General features: G+C 43.5%; 1 protein-coding gene across 2 annotated transcripts in view; it reads left to right on the forward strand.

The window, feature by feature from the left end:
• Positions 1 to 803: 803 nt before the first annotated feature.
• The window catches only part of PLXNB2 (plexin B2), a 362,828-nt gene continuing 342,007 nt past the window's right edge, over positions 804 to 21,624 (forward strand). For both annotated transcript variants that reach the window (XM_043495909.1, XM_043495912.1), the window contains exon 1: positions 804 to 1,196. The gene's annotated coding sequence lies outside the window, so the exon portion shown is untranslated. The remainder of the gene's footprint in view (positions 1,197 to 21,624) is intronic.

The raw sequence follows: 21,624 nt of genomic DNA on the forward strand, positions 1-21,624 counted from the left end.
CTCGCAAGAAGCAAGTCGCTCCCCCATCCCAGCGCCCCTCGGCAGCGGCCAGGGAAGGCGTGGGAACCCGTCCCCCTCCTGCAGCCCCCCGGGAACGAGATCACCGGCCCTTAACCCCTCCTGCAGCCCCCCCCCGGGGAACGAGATCACCGGCCCCAGCCCCCTCCTGGGGAACGAGATCACCGGCCCCAGCCTCCTCCTGCAGCCCCCCTGGGGAACGAGATCACCAGCCCTAAACCCCGCCTACAGCCCCCCCCCGGGAACGAGATCACCGGCCCCAGCCTCCTCCTGCAGCCCCCCTGGGGAACGAGATCACCGGCCCCAGCCTCCTCCTGCAGCCCCCCTGGGGAACGAGATCACCAGCCCTAAACCCCGCCTACAGCCCCCCCCCGGGAACGAGATCACCGGCCCTTAACCCCTCCTGCAGCCCCCCTGGGGAACGAGATCACCAGCCCTAAACCCCTCCTGCAGCCCCCCCCGCCGGGAACGAGATCACCGGCCCCAGCCCCCTCCTGGGGAACGAGATCACCGGCCCCAGCCCCCGGGCACCAGATCATTAACCGCAGCCCCGGCCCCCAGCGCCAGCCCTTCCCCACGGGGACATGTCTCCCCAGGCGCGCGGCCCGCAAGCCAAGCCCCGGCCCCCTGGGCGAGCCCGGCCGGCCGGCTGCTGCGCTGAGGCAGAGGGGCGGGAGGAAGAAGCGGGGCGATGAGCTGTTGCCTGTGGAGGAGAGGCGGGGGCGGGGGCGGGGGCGGGGGATCCCGGCGTCCCGGCCTGTCCCTGGGCTGGTTTTTTTCAGTTTCCTGTCTCGCCGGGTGCGCGCGGCGGTTACGTGCAGCGCCTCCAGGTGTGTCTCGCGCCGGCCGCTCCTCCGGCTCCGCGCGGGCGGCGCAGGCAGCAGGCGCGCGTAGGTGGAGGCGGAGGCTCGGGCTCATCACGTGATGCTTCATTGGGTCCTGGGTGGTTCCTCTCGCTCGCCCTCGCCCTCGGCGCTCAGACTCGGGCTGCGGCGGGCGGCTCCTCGGGGAATGGGCAGCGCGTTGGCTGCTGTCGCTGCGCGGTGGCTCGGGGGGCTGCTTGGCTGAGCCGCTGTGAGATGGGAGGAGCCGGAGCCGCGGCAGCGGCAGCCTGAGCTGGGATCGGCGGCCGAGCGGCAGGGCGCAAAGGCGCTGCCCAGCCCCGCTCTCCAACTTGGGTAAGTTTGATTCTCCCCCCTCCCCCTCCCGCTCCCCGGGGACTGTTCCCCACCGTGGCTCCACCTGTTGAGGGCAGCGGGGGGGCCGGTTCGTGCTGGTTTGTGTGCGGGGGGGGGGGGGAAGGATACACAAGTCGGAGGCTAATAAATCACTTTCCCCTCTTGAAAGCTCTGCCTCCTGACTGCCTGTATGGCAACTTCTGCCGTTCTCCAGTCAGCATGTGGGTAACCCCCGGGGGAAAGGGAGAACCAAGGCATGAAACAAAACGCGCCCAGCGCTCTCCGATCAGACCCAGTTTAAATCGCCCCGGTACCTGGGATCGGAAGAGTCAGAAACTTTAAAATAAGCCCTGGAGCTTGTTCTTCCCTCGCTCCGAACGGCATATGGCTTTCATTAAGGCAAAACCCAGGGCGTCCTAGGCTATGTCGCGTTGATTGCGCTGCTTAGCCTTGCAATCTTAAAAAAAAAAAAAAAAAAATCTGCAAACTTTCCTTTTCTGAATGCCGATGTAGCGAGCTGCGTGGATTGTGATTGTATCAAACCGAGCGTGAGAGAGTTAAACACAATTTTTAAGTAAGAGCATTAAGAAAAAAGGGGGAAACCCCCCCCCCCAAGGATAAAAGCTTTGTGATCTTAAGCAGAAAGTTGAGAAGCATCCTCTTGTCCAGAGAGATTTTTAGCTCCAATCTTCTGGTGTATAGCACTGGATTTATAGTTCATGATTATCCTCAGGAGTTTTGTAATTCCCATTTCACGACAGGAATAATTGTAACCCATTCTCTCTTGCGTGGCTAGCAGTTGGTTAAGAGCCATTTTGACACTTGAGTTCTTCGGACCACTAGCTTCAGTTCAGAAGCTAATTTGGATTTTAATGCAAACACTTTGTTTTATTGCGTTAGATTGCTTTAAACTTTCTCTCCAAACTGTTCTTTTAAAAAATGGTGTGTTACTTGCATGCATGCACCGTAGGCAAATGAAACTACAAGCCTCAATAGAGTGACTCCTATATGGTTTTCTTTGGAACTGTGAAAAATCTTTTCTGTGCTTGGTCATGCTGTAATTCAGATTACCGTGTCTCTTCCCTCCCTATTTATGAGCTTTCTGTAATGTCAGTTTTTATGGCAGGCTATGACGAAAACAATCACAGAATCATTAAAGTAATTTGTGGTTAACCAAAGACTGGGGACAAATATCCAAAAGGTGAACTGTCACATTACCTGTTGGCAAAAATTACAAGTCCATTCCTTGTGTGCTAGAGTACTGTTGTGCCATCCATAACTTTTTTTAAAGTAACTTCTTCTGAAACACTAAAAACCTCTGTAACTGTGTTAATGTTTCCTTCAGTGTTTCTTCTAACAAAGATTTTCTTAATTTATTCTAAACTGCATATGGCATTTAACAGGTAACCCATCCAGGATAAATGTTATCAATTTCCTTATTTGTGCCCAATTTAAAGTTGGGTTAGAAGTATGAAAGGGTTAAGATCTAGGATTTACTTGGGATTTCTCTGCCATTGCTGTAAAGGGACACGAAGGTTGTCGGCCCAAAACGGAATTTAAGAATTTCTTCCTTTTTCTCCTTCTGGGATGAGAATTGCGTACCATGCTGTAGATAAATCAGGTGGGTGACCCATTAATAATGAATTTAGGGTGCTGTTTGTGTAATTACCCTTGCATATGGGGCCATCCTTCTACTCTGCATTCCTCTTCAACTGTCAGAGAGCCAACTTCTTATAAATTTCAGTGCTGTGCCTGCTCCCTAGAATGGAACAGAGAGCATGCCTGCAACCACAAGCCAAAACAAAGCTAGCAGAGGAAGTCTAATCCTAGGCCTACCACCCTTGACCTCAGCCCTTATGAATATTTGTATCTCTGAAAGGCTTTATGCAATTTTTAACTTGAGTGGTTTGAGCTAGAAATCAGTGTGGTGTTCTCTACTAAAGAAAAGAGCATTTAAAGTAATACAAAAATTAAGTCAAAGCACTGTGAAAGTTGCTAGAAAGGTATTTCTGGACACTGAAGCCCTCTATACAGCCAATTTTTGTGATCTAGAGATGCCCACAAGAACCTGCACTAGGATCACCAATTAATTCTGCATAGCTGGACTTGTATTGTAGAGTAGTAAAAAGCTCCCATCCAAAGCTTTGAACACTCTGACAATCTATTAGAAATGTGCTAATTAACAGACCTGTCAGTTACCCTAAGATTGCTACTAACTCGGGAAAGGCATTATAAGAAGACTTTCCCATAATCTGGGAAATATTGCTCCAAATAGAACTTTCCCAGTAAACGTTAATGCACACTGAAATGAATTATTTTCCTACTGGGAAGCTACTATACTACAGTTTTTTCTGCACAGTAAGTTTGGTTGTAACGGTTTGTTTGACTGCTTTGCTGACTCTGTTTCTTATGTTTCAAAAGAAACTACTGGAAAACTTAACTGAACAGTCCTTGATTTTGGCTGTTTAACGTTAGAAGGCATACTGGAGAGCGACAAGCAATATAAGTTTACTTTTTAGAAAATGTAACAAAACAAGGGTTAACTTGTTAAAATCTCTGAAATCTAAAAAGATGGTTTAAGAGCATGATCTAGCCTGGGGTGGGCAACCTTTTTGGCCTGAGGGCCACATCTGGATGGGGGAATTGCATGCACAGCCATGAATGTAGGGCTGGGGCAGGGGGTTGGGGTGCGGGAGGGGTGTGGGGTTTACGAGGGGGCTCAGGGCAGAGGGTTGGGGTGCAGGAGGCAGGGCAGGGTGTGGGAGGGGGCTCAGCAGGGGGTGGGGCGCAGGAGGGGTGCGGCAGGGAGTTCAGGGCAGGAGGTTGGGGTGCGGCAGGGAGCTCAGGGCAGGAGGTTGGGGTGCAGGAGTGGTGTGGGGTGCGGCAGTAGGCTCAGGGCCAGGGGTTGGGGTGCAGGAGGTGTGTGGGGTTCAGCAGGGGGCTCAGGGCAGGAGGTTGGGGTGTGTGCAGTGTGGGGTGCAGCAGGGGGCTCAGGGCAGGAGGTTGGGGTGTGTGCAGGGTGCGGTGGGGGCTCAGGGCAGAAGGGTTGGGGTGCAGGAGGGTGATCAGGGGGTTGGGGTTCAGGAGGGGTGTGGGGTGAAGCAGGGGGCTCAGGGGAGGGGGTTTGGGGTGCGGGCTCTGGCCCAGCGCCACTTACTTGGAGTGGCTCTGGGGTGGCAGCCGCGCTGCTAAGGCAGGCCCCTGCCAGCCGGGGCCCCACGCCACTCCCAGAAGTGGCTGGCACCATGTCTGTGGCCCCTGAGGGAGTGGGGGGGGGCAGAGGGCTCCGCACGCTGTCCTCACTTGTGGATTCCACACCTGAAGCTCCAGATGTGCTGGCCACTTCCGGGAGTGGTGCGGGGCCCGCGGCACCACTGGGGGCAATCCTGCAGGCCGGATCCAAAGTCCCGAGGGGCCGGATCTGGCCTGCGAGCCATAGTTTGCCCACCCCTGATCTACCCCCCCAGGGAATCTTTCCCTTGACATCAGTGGGAGTTGGATCAAGGCCTAAAATCTATTTAAAAACTTGGATTAACTTTCAGGAACTTCATCAAAAAAGACACAAAATAAAATTCACCAGACTTTCTTAAAGTTGAGTTACCATCATGTTTCAAGAATTTAAGTCCCATGACTTGCAGCCAGTATGTTGAAACTTGTTTGATCTTAGCCTTGGGGGCTGAGGAAAGGAAAGGATTCATGCTCTTACTTTCTTTAAAATCAGTGTTGGTGACAAAGGAGAAATCTCTCTTACTGATTCTGTTAGCTCTATAGCAAACAAATAAGCTCTTATGTATCGGAAATTTGAACAAATCTAAATGCCTATAAGGTTGAAATAATGTTTGGTGTGTTAAAAAAAAATACTGAATTGTCAAGTAAAAACATTTTTAGTGTACCCAGCTTAATTTAAGTTTTGCAACATTTGAAGCATTGCCAACAAATGTTTAATGGCAACATTAAATGATAGTAAACTAATTGCTGAACTTCTGTCACTGTCACTTTCCTCTTCCCATTTCCCTTCTTCAAGCAGAAAATTCTGAAGGCATGTAATGAATATTCTGGAGTAGTTTGGCATTGCCTCTTGGGTAAGTGCTCATCAATTTTACAGAACTAGAATGTGTATATTCCAATGTACAGTTGGTTAAACACACCTAAAATAAACTAAGTCTAAATTCCTTAGGTTCTGAAGCTGCAAACACACATGCTTAATTATTTACTTAGTGACTAGTTCTGTCCAATTCAGTGGGACTACCCAATGAATAAAAGTTGAGCACATGCATAAGAGTCTGCAGGATCAGGACCTTAGATGATTTAATCCTCTTCTCTTCCCCTCACTCCGCAATATACTTGTTTGTTTTGCCTTTTATTTGAACCCCCCAAAAAATAAAATAAAAATCAAGTATTCCATTCCCTTTTGTTTAAAAAATTTATGTGCAAGCTCTGTTATGTTGTCAGGTTTGGCTTGCAAATACTGCAGGGGAACGTTAATGTGTTTAAAAATAACTGGTTCCCTTGGAATTTTTAAAAGTGAAAACGCTTCTGTTGTAGTTAGGCTTTGGAGAAGCTTACTTATATAAAAACCTAAATGAGGCCAACTTGGACCTGACACTGGCTCTCTAATGCTTTGCTAAAATAAACAAACCAGTTTAGGTTAGCTGAATAGATCAGTTTAAAGAACAATATTTGGATACTAAGGACCCTGACCTTGTATTCCTTACTTGACCAAAACTCTCGTTGACAAAGTGGAAACAGTGGGTTCCGTAACATGGCTATTCTTCAACATCCAGCTGCTGTCAATCGCTCTTCACCTGACAAATAATAGTGTCATATCAAAATCTAGATTGCTTTCCCCATTCAAGGATCTGTAGTTAAGGTACGATCACTGGAAACAAACTGAAAGTTTTGATCTGCTTTATGCATAATGAATTCTATTTTTATCTACCTTCACCCAAATAAACAGGTGGAGAGAAGATTGGAAGGAAATTATTATTAGTAATTATTTGAGTTGAGATTCAGATTTGCAGTGATGGAACCAGGAGCAGAATTCGGCCCCTCAGATATATGGCAGTGGCATTCAAGTAAATAAGAGTGTGGAATATGAAAAATGCTAATTATATCAATATACTTCTTGTTTTGGAATTTCAGCTTCTGAAAAGCCAACCATTGGTGCCAGACCGATTTAGTAATTAGCTACATTGGCTCTTGATGTTTGGAATTCCAAGGTTTCGGGTAGCACAGATGTCTAACTTAGTCCATCCAACACATTCCAGGTCTGTTCCTGTGTTGGTTCATTGGTGTGTTTAGCCTCCAAGTTTCTGTCTTCATGCTGGACATGCCTCTTTCTCAGCTGGAACAATTGACAGTTATAGAAATGAATGAAACTGTTAACTCTGTTTACATGTGTACAATTCAAAAGATCTATTTTATATAATTAAAATCTTGTTTCCAGTGTTCCAGTCCTTCTCTTAGTAGTTGGCATCCCTGTATGGTTACACATGAAGAATAAAATTCACTTTGATACTGACAGTTTCCTCTAAGCTAGTTTTGAATAATGTGACCTTCATAGCTTCCTTTCCTCAGCAGATGTCTGTATGCATTCTCACTCTGAACACTTTGCGGTCAAAATGTACACACTTAAAATTGTTTAAATTTGTCATCAGTTTTATATACAGTAAGAAAATCAGAATTATGTGGAAAAAATTTGGCCTGAAACACTGTTGCTTAATACACCTATGCCCTCCCTGATCCTTCACCTGGACCTATATGAGTTTACACCTGTTTAAAAACTGTTTTTTTTTTTTTTCAAAAACAGTTCCAATTAGGCTAGTGTGATTTTGTGTGTAGGTGTTCTAGAGAAAAAAGAAAAGGAGTACTTGTGGCACCTTAGAGACTAACAAATTTATTAGAGCATAAGCTTTCGTGAGCTACAGCTCACTTCATCGGATGCATTTGGTGGAAAAAACAGAGGAGAGATTTATATATACACACACACACAGAGAACATGAAACAATGGGTTTATCATACACACTGTAAGGAGAGTGATCACTTAAGATAAGCCATCACCCACAGCAGGGGGGGAAAGGAGGAAAACCTTCCATGGTGACAAGCAGGTAGGCTAATTCCAGCAGTTAACAAGAATATCAGAGGAACAGTGGGGGGGTGGGTGGGGGGGAGAAATACCATGGGGAAATAGTTTTACTTTGTGTAATGACTCATCCATTCCCAGTCTCTATTCAAGCCTAAGTTAATTGTATCCAGTTTGCAAATTAATTCCAATTCAGCAGTCTCTCGTTGGAGTCTGTTTTTGAAGCTTTTTTGTTGAAGTATAGCCACTCTTAGGTCTGTGATCGAGTGACCAGAGAGATTGAAGTGTTCTCCAACTGGTTTTTGAATGTTATAATTCTTGACGTCTAGGGGTCTAGTAGGGGCATTAGGGGACGAGAGCTGAGGAAGCGTTGTTCTAAGTCAGCCATAAAAATGTTGGCATACTGTGGGGCCATGCGGGTACCCATCGCAGTGCCGCTGGCGTCCCCTAATGTCCCTACTCTACTTGCGCTACATTGATGACATCTTCATCATCTGGACCCATGGAAAAGAAGCTCTTGAGGAATTCCACCATGATTTCAACAATTTCCATCCCACCATCAACCTCAGCCTGGACCAGTCCACACAAGAGATCCACTTCCTGGACACTACGGTGCTAATAAGTGATGGTCACATAAACACCACCCTATATCGGAAACCTACTGACCGCTATTCCTACCTACATGCCTCTAGCTTTCATCCAGATCATACCACTCGATCCATTGTCTACAGCCAAGCGCTACGATATAACCGCATTTGCTCCAACCCCTCAGACAGAGACAAACACCTACAAGATCTCTATCATGCATTCCTACAACTACAATACCCACCTGCTGAAGTGAAGAAACAGATTGACAGAGCCAGAAGAGTACCCAGAAGTCACCTACTACAGGACAGGCCCAACAAAGAAAACAACAGAACGCCACTAGCCATCACCTTCAGCCCCCAACTAAAACCTCTCCAACGCATCATCAAGGATCTACAACCTATCCTGAAGGACGAGCCATCGCTCTCTCAGATCTTGGGAGATAGACCAGTCCTTGCTTACAGACAGCCCCCCAATCTGAAGCAAATACTCACCAGCAACCACACACCACACAACAGAACCACTAACCCAGGAACCTATCCTTGCAACAAAGCCCGTTGCCAACTCTGTCCACATATCTATTCAGGGGATACCATCATAGGGCCTAATCACATCAGCCACACTATCAGAGGCTCGTTCACCTGCGCATCTACCAATGTGATATATGCCATCATGTGCCAGCAATGCCCCTCTGCCATGTACATTGGCCAAACTGGACAGTCTCTACGTAAAAGAATGAATGGACACAAATCAGACGTCAAGAATTATAACATTCAAAAACCAGTTGGAGAACACTTCAATCTCTCTGGTCACTCGATCACAGACCTAAGAGTGGCTATACTTCAACAAAAAAGCTTCAAAAACAGACTCCAACGAGAGACTGCTGAATTGGAATTAATTTGCAAACTGGATACAATTAACTTAGGCTTGAATAGAGACTGGGAATGGATGAGTCATTACACAAAGTAAAACTATTTCCCCATGGTATTTCTCCCCCCCACCCAACCCCTCACTGTTCCTCTGATATTCTTGTTAACTGCTGGAATTAGCCTACCTGCTTGTCACCATGGAAGGTTTTCCTCCTCCTCCCCCCCCCCCCCCCCCGCTGTTGGTGATGGCTTATCTTAAGTGATCACTCTCCTTACAGTGTGTATGATAAACCCATTGTTTCATGTTCTCTGTGTGTGTGTATATAAATCTCTCCTCTGTTTTTTCCACCAAATGCATCCGATGAAGTGAGCTGTATCTCACGAAAGCTTATGCTCTGATAAATTTGTTAGTCTCTAAGGTGCCACAAGTACTCCTTTTCTTTTTGCGAATACAGACTAACACGGCTGCTACTCTGAAACGTGTTCTAGAGGAAAGTCTTGATAATCGTGAAGGTCCTTCCTTCTGTGTCTGAAGAGGCAAATCATTGGGTCTCTTTTGCAGAAGTAGTGTACAAATCATGACCTTTGTCTTTTGTAACTTAACTTTGTATCAGCAATCATTGTGTGTGAGCTTAAACTATAGAAAAATAATTTATATAACACAATCCCAAAGTATTTTATTTACATTGTCCATAGCAGGGTGGATTTGATTTAAGTCACTAGTCAGGAAGACTCAATTGAATCATGGATTTCTACATAAAAGTGCATTCTTGTTGGTTCTTATAACCTTAATACATATTCTTCACAACTCAGAGATAGATATCGGTTTCATTTTTAGAAGGTACACACTATATATTTTAAAGTGATTTATTTTGAAAACTTTTCAAATTAGTTATACAGCTGTATCAGAAAATGAATGATTGCTTGTTTATTTCATTTACCAAAGGTAATTGAAGCAGATATTTCTGAAGTTATTGGGAGGTAAATTATCTCCAATTCAACAGGTTAATCATTAATGTTTGGAGGATTTTCTTGCCATGCTGTATTACTAGAACATCACTAGACAGACATTTTAAATTGTTTTATTTAACTAAAACAACATTATGTATTCAACTGCAAAACATAAAACATATTTTAACAAAACAAGTGCATGAATTTTTGAATTTAAATATTCAAGTGTTTTAAAATCAGGTTTGTTTTTGTTAAAATTGTTTTAACTAAAATAGTTACATGAAATATTAAAAAATAAAATCAACTATGTCAGCCAGGTCAACATGAGAAACTTTAAATATTAGCTTCTGCAGCTAACTCAGTCGTCTTCACCTTCGTTTTCCTGTTTGTTCATAATCTGGAAAAGAAAAACAAGCTTTCCTGCTTTTTCAGGTCCCAAATGATTTCTCAATGTGGAATGAATTAGTCCAAAGGAAGAAAATATTCTTTCTACAGCGGTTATTCTTTCTACTGTTGTTAAAAGTGAGATTATCACTTCAACAGTCACTGAATCCAAGTGCTTAAGTGACTTCCCCCAGTTCATTGGTGTGACTTTCTTTAAAACATTCATCAGCAAACATATATTTCTTGAATGGTTCGCCCTTCGCTTTGAAGTTTTATAGTTGGCATTATGGAAGGATGATTGCTGGATGTTCATGTCGTAGCAAACTCCTCTTCTTCAGCAGTTAAGGTTTGACCCTGGTACCGAGGATTGAGAATATTTGCAAGAAAATGTGCTGTAGATAGTGCTTGTTCCATTTGTTTTTTTAATGCTTGTAATTTAACTCTGTCATCGCATATTTCTCCTTTTTAAGATCTCACTCAGTTCCTTCCAAATTTCAACAGCATCAGTAATAAAACAGCTATTTCCCTGCATTTTGTTCAAGGCTATAGAAATAAGCTTCAGGGTGCTTAGCATGTGTTCAGCATTTCTCCTAAGCCCAATGTTGAGCACTTTGGCTGTGACAGTGCCATCTAGTTTTTCATGATTTTGTTCACAAACTGTCATCAGATTAGGCCAGTTCAGTGCTCAAAACAATCCACTACTGAGTTCCATCGCATGTCTTGTGGGAGAGTTAGCTTGGTTCCTCCTACTTTTTTCAGAGCAGCTGCTGCAAAGTGGTTGTTATGGAAGTATTTTGCAATTTCAACAATATTAGCTTTTATTTTTGGAACACTGAAGTCTTTGGCTAGTAGATGCGTCAAATGAGCACTGCAACCGTATGCTATTAGCTTGGGATTCTCCTCTAAATAATTTCTTCTCATCTTGGGTTCATTTGCATCATTGTCTGTGACCAAGCTATGTACTATACATTTGAGTTTTTTTCACAGTTTGTTACAGCTTTTACAGCTGCTTCTTGTAAGTATTCTGCTGTGTTTGCATTTTCTGATGTATCGATTGTTTCTGTAAGGAAGACATTCCCTTCTTATGCTTGTGTGACAAGAGATACAACAGGATCATTGTGGACATTTCTCCACCCATCAAGACTCAGGTTAACAATTTTACCCTCTAGACCTTTTGCACGCTGCTCAATTTCTCTTTCATACACTTTATCCAGCAATTTGCCTGCGACATCTGCTCTGTTGGGTGGACTGTATCCTGGTCTTAATGACTGAACTATACTAATGAAGTGTAGGTTCTCAATCATATGGAGAGGAGAGTTTGTTGCATAAACAAACTGGGCTATTTTTTCATCAATTGCCTCTTTTTGTAATCTGCTGGTTCTTATCACAAGCTTATCTATGGCTGTTTCTGGTTGATGGAGTTTTTTTTTCTTTTTACTACAGGAGATATACTGGGGCTATGTGACATACATGATTTCACTGAAACACAATCATTGGCAGATAACTCTGAAACTATAGAAAATGATGGTGATCTTGAAGGTGGATAGTCTTCAGAATCCTGTATGTTGAGGATGGATTCTCCTAAACAAAATAAATCCATGCAGTTATTTAATTATTATTAACATACTCTTCATTTAGTATTACTCGTTACATTCACTGACACTCAGAACTACTTTAAAAGTGAAATTGTAATAGCAGAAATAGGCAGATCTTCCCATTTATTTTTTATCACAACTGCATTGAAAATGATAGTACTATAGAGTAACAACTATATTTTTTTTGCTCAAATATGAGAATTCAAGAATAGTCCAGAAGGAAGACCGACAGTCCTCAAGAAAGAAGTATGAAATAAAAAAGGTTACTAACCTGAAGATCCTGCATGTTCTTACATGTTCCTTTCATCATCATCAACACAGCTTCCTCCTGAGAAGGAACGCTTCTCGTGATGTTGTTTCATTTGGGCAACCAGACCTTGCATTTCTTTGTTGCACTGTTTGCATTTTGCACGCATGCCTGTCTTACTCACAGGTAGAGGAACTTTATTAAAATTATTCCCAAACCGGGTCTCTCTTATTGCCTGCTGCGATTACAAGTTTTCCCTTCTAGTGAGAGAATGGTATGGTAGATCTCAAATCAATGAAGGCTACACTCAGAAAGACCTCAAAACTCCTGGAATATGCTGCTCAAACAGTTTCACTTTTGTTTCTACTGCCTGTCCCTCCCTTCTCACATTTATCTCCAGACTTATTCTCCTTGTCCAGATCTACTTTGCCCCCAACAATCTTGATAAGGGATTGACTCTGTGTACACATTTGCAGAGAGACAATAGGGTTGAGGTCTGTTATTTCTTACCTTTATTATATTATTTATTATTTAAAAGCATGTTTGCTGTTAACAAGCATGTTATCTCTGGAGACAGAACTCCACAAAACTAAGCATCTCTGATGGTATCTTCTAGACTGAGCACTGAGTCCTATTCAGTAGATAGAAAGATTAACCTAAATAATCTATACAGAAGCCCCTTGAACCCAATAAAATTGGGTCCCTAATCCGTGAACTATTGGAACTCATTTACAAAACTCTTCTTAAACATTACATGAATATATTGTCTCATACTATAGAATTAGAATTTATAACCCTGTGACAAAGTTCCTCCTCTACCCTGGTGGGTCTTGTGCTTATTGGCGGATTTGCTCGCCTTGGAGCTTCACGGCAGCCCTCATTTTGGCCGTTTTCGTGACCCCACAGTCCAGGTCAACTTCTCCTGTGTCTGACCAGGAGTTGGGAGGTTTGGGGGGAACCCGGGCCCGGCCTCTACTCCGGATTCCAGCCCAGGGCCCTGTGGAATGCAGCTGTCTAGAGTGCCTCCTGGAACAGCTGTGCGACAGCTACAACTCCCTGGGCTACTTCCTCATGGCTTCCTGCCACACCTTCTTTATCCTCACCATAGGACCTTCCTCCTGATGTCTGATAATGTTTGTACTCCTCAGTCCTCCAACAGTATGTGTTGTCACTCTCAGCTCCTAGCGCCTCTTGCTTCCAGCTCCTTACACTCGTACCACAAACTGAAGTGAGGTCTTTTTTAAGCCCAGGTGCCCTGATTAGCCTGCCTTAATTGATTCTAGCAGCTTCTTGATTGGCTGTAGGTGTTCTAATCAGTCTGTCTTAATTGTCTCCAGAAAGTTCCTGATTGTTCTGGAACCTTCCCTGTTACCTTACCCAGGGAAAAGGGACCTACTTAACCTGGGGCTAATATATATGCCTTCTGTCACTCTCCTGTAGCCATCTGGCCTGACAGTGTCACATCCCTATTCCATGATGATATCTTTGAGCTATAATCTATCTTTAGATAGGTTTTTCCCTTCAAAAAGCATTTTATAAAAAAAAAAATCGAAATGAAAAAAATCTGTTTTTTTTGTTTGTTTGTTTTTTAAAAAAATCATTGATTTTTTTATCCACCTTGGTCTAGAAGTATTACTTTATCCACCCCTGAAAAGCATTTACTTCTAGGATGAAAAATGGCAAATATTCCAAAAGCGCCTAGGAACAGGAGGTGGGGTGGAAATTTTTTGATCTGATGAAAACAGAGTACAAAACAAAAAACAGGGTGAAGTCTCCAAAGCTTGTTAAAGATTAAGAATGTCAGGAATGTGACAAGAACTGGATACATTTCTCCTTGGGCTTGTGTGTCAGGCCATGGGCCATTGACCTAAGCATACTTGATAAATATTAGCCATTCATCTTTCTTAAAGATGACCTCTGAGTGAAGTAAAATATACTAGAATACTTTCTACTCAAGCTTGTCCTAATTGTTTAACTGTTCCCTGTTTTTAGGTTATTTGCTGTGGGAGATTGGATCTGTTTACATTCACCACAGCTGAAAGTCCAGTATATGCCATTTCTGTCTTAAATACATCAGCAAATTATTAATTTTTCATGTGGTTCTTCAGTGTATGTTAAAACGTGTCTGATATGATTGTGTTGTGATTGAATGAACTTGAGTGGGTAGAAATGTAATGCTTGGACTACTGAATAAAAACAATAAAAACAATACCTGTACCTCTTCTATTTCTCAGCCCTGTGGAGTAGTGAGTAAAAGAAAAGAAATTTGAAAAAGTTTTTAATATGCATATTGGTTCACATCAGAAACTGAATTTTCCCCCTCCCTCCCATAAATTTATAGATTTCAAGAGTAGAAGGGACCACTGTGATCATCATCTATCATTCGTATAATACAGGCTACAGAACTTCCCCAAAATATTCCTAGAGCATATTTTTACAAAAACATTCAATATTGATTTTAAAATGGTCAGTGATAGAGAATTAACAACTCAATGTAGATTCCATTTGGGAAAGGCAGTCAAGGCTGGGCCCCTTGGCATTGATGGCCATTCTATAACCTCTGAAAGGACAATAGGCAGCATAAGCTCTCTTTCATAATGAAGGAAGAAGCCCTGGGTTTCCTCTTCTCCCCCTCCTGGAACAATATCTTGCAGAAGGGACTGCTACCCTACAGTTATAATGGCTCACGTTTAGGGCCCTACCAACTTCATGGTCCATTTTGGTCAATTTCACTGCCATAGAACTTTAAAAATAATAAATTTCATGATTTCAGCTATTTCATCTGAAATTTTACAGTGTTGTAATTGTAGGAGCCTTGTCCCAAAAAGCAGTTGGAGGCAGGGGGTGTCACAAGGTTATTGTAGGGGGGGTTGTGGTACTGCTACCTTCTATGTTGCTGCAGGCGACAGCACTACCTTGAGAGCTGGGCAGCTGGAGAGCGGCAGCTGCTAGCAGGGATCCCAGCTCTGAAGGCAGAGAAGCCAGCAGCAGCGCAGAAGTAAGGATGCTGTGGTATTGCCACTCTTGCTGCTGCATTGCTGCCTGTAGAGCTGAGCCCTCAGTCAGCAGCTGCTGTTCTCCGGCCATCCAGCTCTGAAGGCAGCAGTGCAGAAGTAGGGGTGGTGTGGTGTGATATGGCCTTGCCACCCTTACTTCTGTGCTGCTGTTGGTGGGGTACTGCCTTTAGAGCTGGGCGCCTGGCCAACAGCTGCCCTTCTTTGGCTGCTCAGCTCTGAAGGCAGTGCGAAAGTAAGGTTGGCAATATCACGATACCCCCTAAAATAACCGTATGACCCCCTGCAACTCCCTTTTGGGTCAGGACCCCCAATTTGACAAGCTCTGGTCTCGCCTGTGAAATCAGGATAGTATAGGGTAAAAGCACACACAAGACCAGATTTCATGGAGGGGAGACTAGATTTCATGGTCCGGGATGTGTTTTTCATAGCCGTGAATTTGGTAGGGCCTTGCTCATGTTCCTTGCACAGAGGAAGTGGCTCAGCATAAGGAGTAGTGCTGCTTATGTTGACAAGAAGATCACTTACATGAGCTTCTTCTCATTTTCCCTCTCCAGATTGGCTCTGTCACTCATGTATCAGAGGGGTAGCCGTGTTAGTCTGTATCCACAAAAACAACGAGGAATCCGGAGGCACCTTAACGACTAATAGATTTATTTGGGCATCAGCTTTCCTGAGTAAAAAAACATAACAAAACACTTCTTCAGATGCATGGAGTGAAAATTACAGACACAGGCATAGATAGACTGGCACATGAAGAAAAGGGAGTTACCTTACAAGTGGAGAATTGGTGATGACGAGGCCAATTCAGTCAGGGTGGATGTGGTCCACTCCCAATAATTGATGAGGGAGGTGTCCATATCAAGAGAGGGAAAATTTGTTTTTGTAGTGAGCCAGTCACTCCCAGTCCCCAGTCAAGCCCAAATTAATGGTGTTAAGTTTGCAAATGAATTGTAGCTCCTCAGTTTCTCTTTGAAATCTGTTGTTGAAGTTTTCCTCGCTTCCAACCAAGGGAAGTGTGGAAACAGATTGACAGAGCTATCCAGGTACCCAGAAATCACCTACTATAGGACAGGCCAAAGAAGGAAAATAATAAAACACCACTGGCCATCATGCACAGCCCCCAGCTAAAACCTCTCCAGCACATAATCAGTGATCTACAACCTATCCTGGAAAACGATCCCTCACTCTAACTGACCTTGGGAGGCAGGTCAGTCCTCGCTTACAGACAGCCCCCCAACCTGAAGCAAATACTTACCAGCAACTACACGCCACGCCACGCCACAGAAACACTAACCCAGGAACCAATCCCTGTAACAAACCCCATTGCCTAATCTGTCCTCATATCTACTCCAGTGACGCCATCATAGGACCCAACCACATCAGCCACACCATCAGGGGCTCATTCACCTGCACATCTACTAATGTAATTTATGCCATCATATCCTAGCGGTGCCCCTCTGCCATGTACATTGGCCAAACCGGGTAGGCTCTACGTAAAAGAATAAACGGACACAAATCGGACATCAGGAATGGTAACATACAAAAGCCAGTAGGAGAACACTTCCATCTCCCTGGATGTTCAATAACAGATTTAAAAGTAGCCATCCTTCAAAAAAAAAACTTAAAGAACAGACTGTTACTCAGGCATGGCACAAGATGTTTTTGCTAAGGAGTGGTTGGCTTGCTTTGCCAACAGCAGAGATGGCCGTCTGGGGGCTTCTGTGCCCCAGGCATAAAGTTAAGTAATGAAGCCTAAAACTAAATGCAACAATTTTATATAAAAGTATGGGGAATGTCTTAATTCCCTTGAAGAAAAGGAGTACTTGTGGCACCTTAGAGACAAACAAATTTATTGAGCATAAGCTTTCGTGAGCTACAGCTCACTTCATTGGATGCATTTGGTGGAAAATACAGTGGGGAGATTTATATACACACACAGAGAACATGAAACAATGGGTTCTATCATACACACTGTAAGGAGAGTGATCATTTAAGATGAGCTATTACCAGCAGGAAGGGGGGGAAGGGGGAAAACCTTTTACGGTGATAATCAAGGTGGGCCATTTTCAGCAGTTAACAAGAATGTCTGAGGAACAGTGAGGGTTGGGTGGGGGGGGGGAGAAATAACATGTGGAAATAGTTTTACTTTGTGTAATGACCCATCCACTCCCAGTCTCTATTCAAGCCTAAGTTAATTGTATTCAGTTTGCAAATTAATTCCAATTCAGCAGTCTCTCGTTGGAGTCTGGTTTTTTCAGTGGCACTGTGATGGGCACCTGCATGGCCCCACAGTATGCCAACATTTTTATGGCTGACTTCGAACACCGCTTCCTTAGCTCTCTCCCCCTAATGCCCCTACTCTACTTGTGCTACATTGATGACATCTTCATCATCTGGACCCATGGAAAAGAAGCCCTTGAGGAATTCCACCATGATTTCAACAATTTCCATCCCACCATCAACCTCAGCCTGGACCGGTCCACACAAGAGATCCACTTCCTGGACACTACGGTGCTAATAAGAGATGGTCACATAAACACCACCGTATATTGGAAACCTACTGACCGCTATTCCTACCTACATGCCTCTAGCTTTCATCCAGATCACACCACACGATCCATTGTCTACAGCCAAGCTCTACGATATAACCGCATTTGCTCCAACCCCTCAGACAGAGACAAACACCTACAAGATCTCTATCATGGATTCTTACAGCTACAATACCCACCTGCTGAAGTGAAGAAACAGGTTGACAGAGCCAGAAGAGTACCTAGAAGTCACCTACTACAGGACAGGCCCAACAAAGAAAATAACAGAACGCCACTAGCCATCACCTTCAGCCCCCAACTAAAACCTCTCCAACGCATCATCAAGGATCTACAACGTATCCTGAAGGACAAACCATCACTCTCACAGATCTTGGGAGACAGGCCAGTCCTTGCTTACAGACAGCCCCCCCAACCTGAAGCAAATACTCTCCAGCAACCACACACCACACAACAGAACCACTAACCCAGGAAACTATCCTTGCAACAAAGCCTGTTGCCAAATCTGTCCACATATCTATTCAGGGGACACCATCATAAGGCCTAATCACATTAGCCACACTATCAGAGGCTCGTTCATCTGCGCATCTACCAATGTGATCTATGCCATCATGTGCCAGCAGTGCCCCTCTGCCATGTACATTGATCAAACTGGACAGTCTCTACGTAAAAGAATGAATGGACACAAATCAGACGTCAAGAATTATAACATTCAAAAACCAGTCGGAGAGCACTTCAATCTCTCCGGTCACTCGATTAAAGAGAGTGGCTATCCTTCAACAAAAAAAACTTCAAAAACGGACTCCAACGAGAGACTGCTGAATTGGAATTAATTTGCAAACTGGATACAATTAACTTAGGCTTGAATAGAGACTGTGAGTGGATGGGTCTTTACACAAAGTAAAACTATTTCTCCCCCCCACCCCACCGCCCACTGTTCCTCAGACGTTCTTGTTAACTGCTGAAAATGGCCCACCTTGATTATCACCGTAAAAGGTTTTCCTCCTCCTCTCCCCCCCCCCCCCCGCTGGTAATAGCTCATCTTAAGTGATCCCTCTCCTTACAGTGTGTATGATAAAACCCATTGTTTCATGTTCTCTGTGTGTGTGTATATAAATCTCCCCACTGTATTTTCCACCAAATGCATCCAATGAAGTGAGCTGTAGCTCACGAAAGCTTATGCTCAAATAAATTTGTTAGTCTCTAAGGTGCCACAAGTACTCCTTTTTCTTTTTGTGAATACAGACTAACACGGCAGCTCCTCTGAACCCTTAATTCTCTTGGACACTCAGTCTGGTTCAGTATTAATGTATATTTTCGCATATCAAGGATATGTTTGTAATTTGATATAAAGTAACTTGTGAATGTAAATCATCTCCAGGGTAATCTGGTTATAAAAACATAGTAACTCAAGTGTAGAATAATACTTTGTTAATTACAATTTTGCAATCAGCATTGTTCATGCCACTGTTGTTCAAAAATTAGCATGTGCAGGTGTACTCGGTAGGGTTTGCCAATTTACTTTTCCCAGTTGTAGCAATTAGTCACTATCATTTCGTTTCAATCTTGAGGCCTTGTAAATAAATAAGTAATGTTTCAAAAATGTAAACAACTTCCAAACTGATGGTGATATTTTTCACCTACAGCAATGATAATTTGCAGAGGCAGCCAGTTTTTGTCAGCAGTGGCATAATTAATCCACTTGAATGACAGCCCTAATGTCAGAAGAAGGTTTAGAAACCTTGGAATGAGAAGTTTGCAAATTAGCTTACAGTGAGAGTTGATGTTGTGGAATGTTCTTGTGCATTATTTATCTCTTTGTTTCCTAAACAGCCTTAGTAAGCTGTTAGTGAGGGGAGGGCCAAATACTTCTTTCTATATTGCTTCCCCATTTCCTCAAAATTATTCTGGCCTTCATCTATTCTAATAGACACACTCCATGTGATAAAAAGAAAAGGAGTACCCGTGGCACCTTAGAGACTAACAAATTAGAGACTAACAAAGCTGTAGCTCACGAAAGCTTATGCTCTAATAAATTTGTTAGTCTCTAAGGTGCCACGGGTACTCCTTTTCTTTTTGCGAATACAGACTAACACGGCTGCTACTCTGAAACTCCATGTGATTAGAGTCAACTTTATTTTTAGTTCTTGTAGTATTGCTTGTGTGTGTGTTTTTCCTTTATCTAAAATCATAGTAGTACCACACCACACTAACAACTCTTCCTACAGTTAGTGTAGTAGTACTTGTCATGCACAGAGAATCTGCCTCTGAAAGCAGCCTTGCAAAGGAGGCAGGGCTGTTCTTACATCTGGATTTGTGTCTAGAAGGCAATATGGTCCAGTAGATAGGGTCTCTTGACAGTTGATCCAGTGCCCTAGGTTCCGTTCCTGCCTCTGTTATTGACCTGTGTGACTTCTGGCAAATTACTTTACCTTTCTGTGCCTGTTTTCTGATTACTTTCCTTTGTAAAGAACTTTGGGATCTACCGATGTCATTACTGTATAAGTACAAAGTACTATTAAAAGTAGTAGTAGGGTCAGCGCATGCTATCGCATCCATAGTTCCTATGCAGATTTGGTGAGGAGCCCACCAGCCCCTTAATTTTGTTCTCCAGGGAGTTGTTTTTAAAAAGGTCAGGGTTTTGTTTAGTTTTGTTTTTTGTTATGTTTTTAAAGAGAGTTCCTAGCAAGATTTAAACCACAGCGGCCATGTCGTTGTTCCACTGCCCCTAGTCTCCATGGGTGTTTTAGTTTCTGAAGCAGGAAGCGTGGTGTACAAGTGCTTGAAGAGGGAGTGAAAAAATAGGCCAGTTTTCACACCATCTGCAGGTTTGATCATCCTAATGTTCACCACCTTAATGGCTAGCAGTAAGCCAAGCTAATAGTACAGTGTTAACCGTGTATATAGTCATGCCTGTTCTTCTTCTTACCTCATTTTGTAAGACTTTGCTTTTGAATCTTGTAAATGGGATGATAACTAGAGGTTGTTTACTCTGAAATTTTCTCTTGCCAACTTCTTGCCCAGAGGGTATGCAAAGTAAACTGAGAAGCTAGGAAATTAGTCTTGCACCTTCTCTCATATTGCAAGGCAGTCCAAATCTTAGGACATCTGTTAACTCAGTTAAAATAAAAGTAATGAATAAAAATGTGGTAATGAGATTGTTATACTGATGCAGCATTTTAATGTAAGGAGGCCATTGCACAGATCATTGCTTAATATTCTGAAGGAGCTTTAGAAACCCTGAGGTGTAGAGGGTGTGTGTGTGTGTGTTTGTTTTAATCTGCGTCTTTAGTAAAAGCAAAAGGCTTTTCCTTTTTTATCTGTGCTTTCAACTTTGATGCCTATCACTGGTACATGGCTGCTACTCTGAAACCTATCTTAAACTTCTGTCACAAGGGCATATAAATCTATGGATAGTTGGGTTTTTTTGGTTTGTTTCTTTACCATTTAAAAAACTTCTGTGTAGTGAAGCAAATTATTTTTACTCAGATGTGAGTTTAAGGTGGAAGGGGGGAAACTATCCCCAGCTACCAGAGGATCCTGGATCAACTTTAGGATTAAAAAAAATACTCGAAGTACTCCAGGGTATGCCTGCATAGATGCTGGGAATGTGTCTCCCAGCCTGGGTAGACAAACATGCTAGCTCTGCTCAAGGTAGCACACTAAAACCAGTGCTGTGGGTGTTGTGGCATGGGCTAGATGCCTGAGTACAAGCCTACCTGACCCCATGGGTCTGTGATGAGGTGGCTAGCCCAAGCCACCAACTGTCACAACATTCATACTGCTATTTCTAGCGTTCTAACTCCTGTCTGTCTACCCAAGCTGGGATGCGTGCTCCTAGCTGCGGTATAGACATATCCTCAGATGCCAGCCTGTCGTTAATATATCTGATCCTAATGCAGTAAAAATGTAGGGCTAGATCTGTAGAATTGTGGGTACCTAATTTGCAACATTCGTTTACTTGATTGAATACATATTAAGAACACCTGCATATGCACAGCTAGATGACAAAGTGGTCACTTACGTGCTATCACGGTGGTTGCATGTGAGAATGAAGTGTGTGCAATTGCACAAATCTGACTCTTAAGAAACTACTGTATACCAGACAAAATACTGGTTAACGCTGAACACCTTTTATGTTTAACCTTAAAA

Source organism: Dermochelys coriacea, chromosome 1, assembly GCF_009764565.3.
Source record: "Dermochelys coriacea isolate rDerCor1 chromosome 1, rDerCor1.pri.v4, whole genome shotgun sequence".
NCBI lineage: Eukaryota > Metazoa > Chordata > Testudines > Dermochelyidae > Dermochelys > Dermochelys coriacea.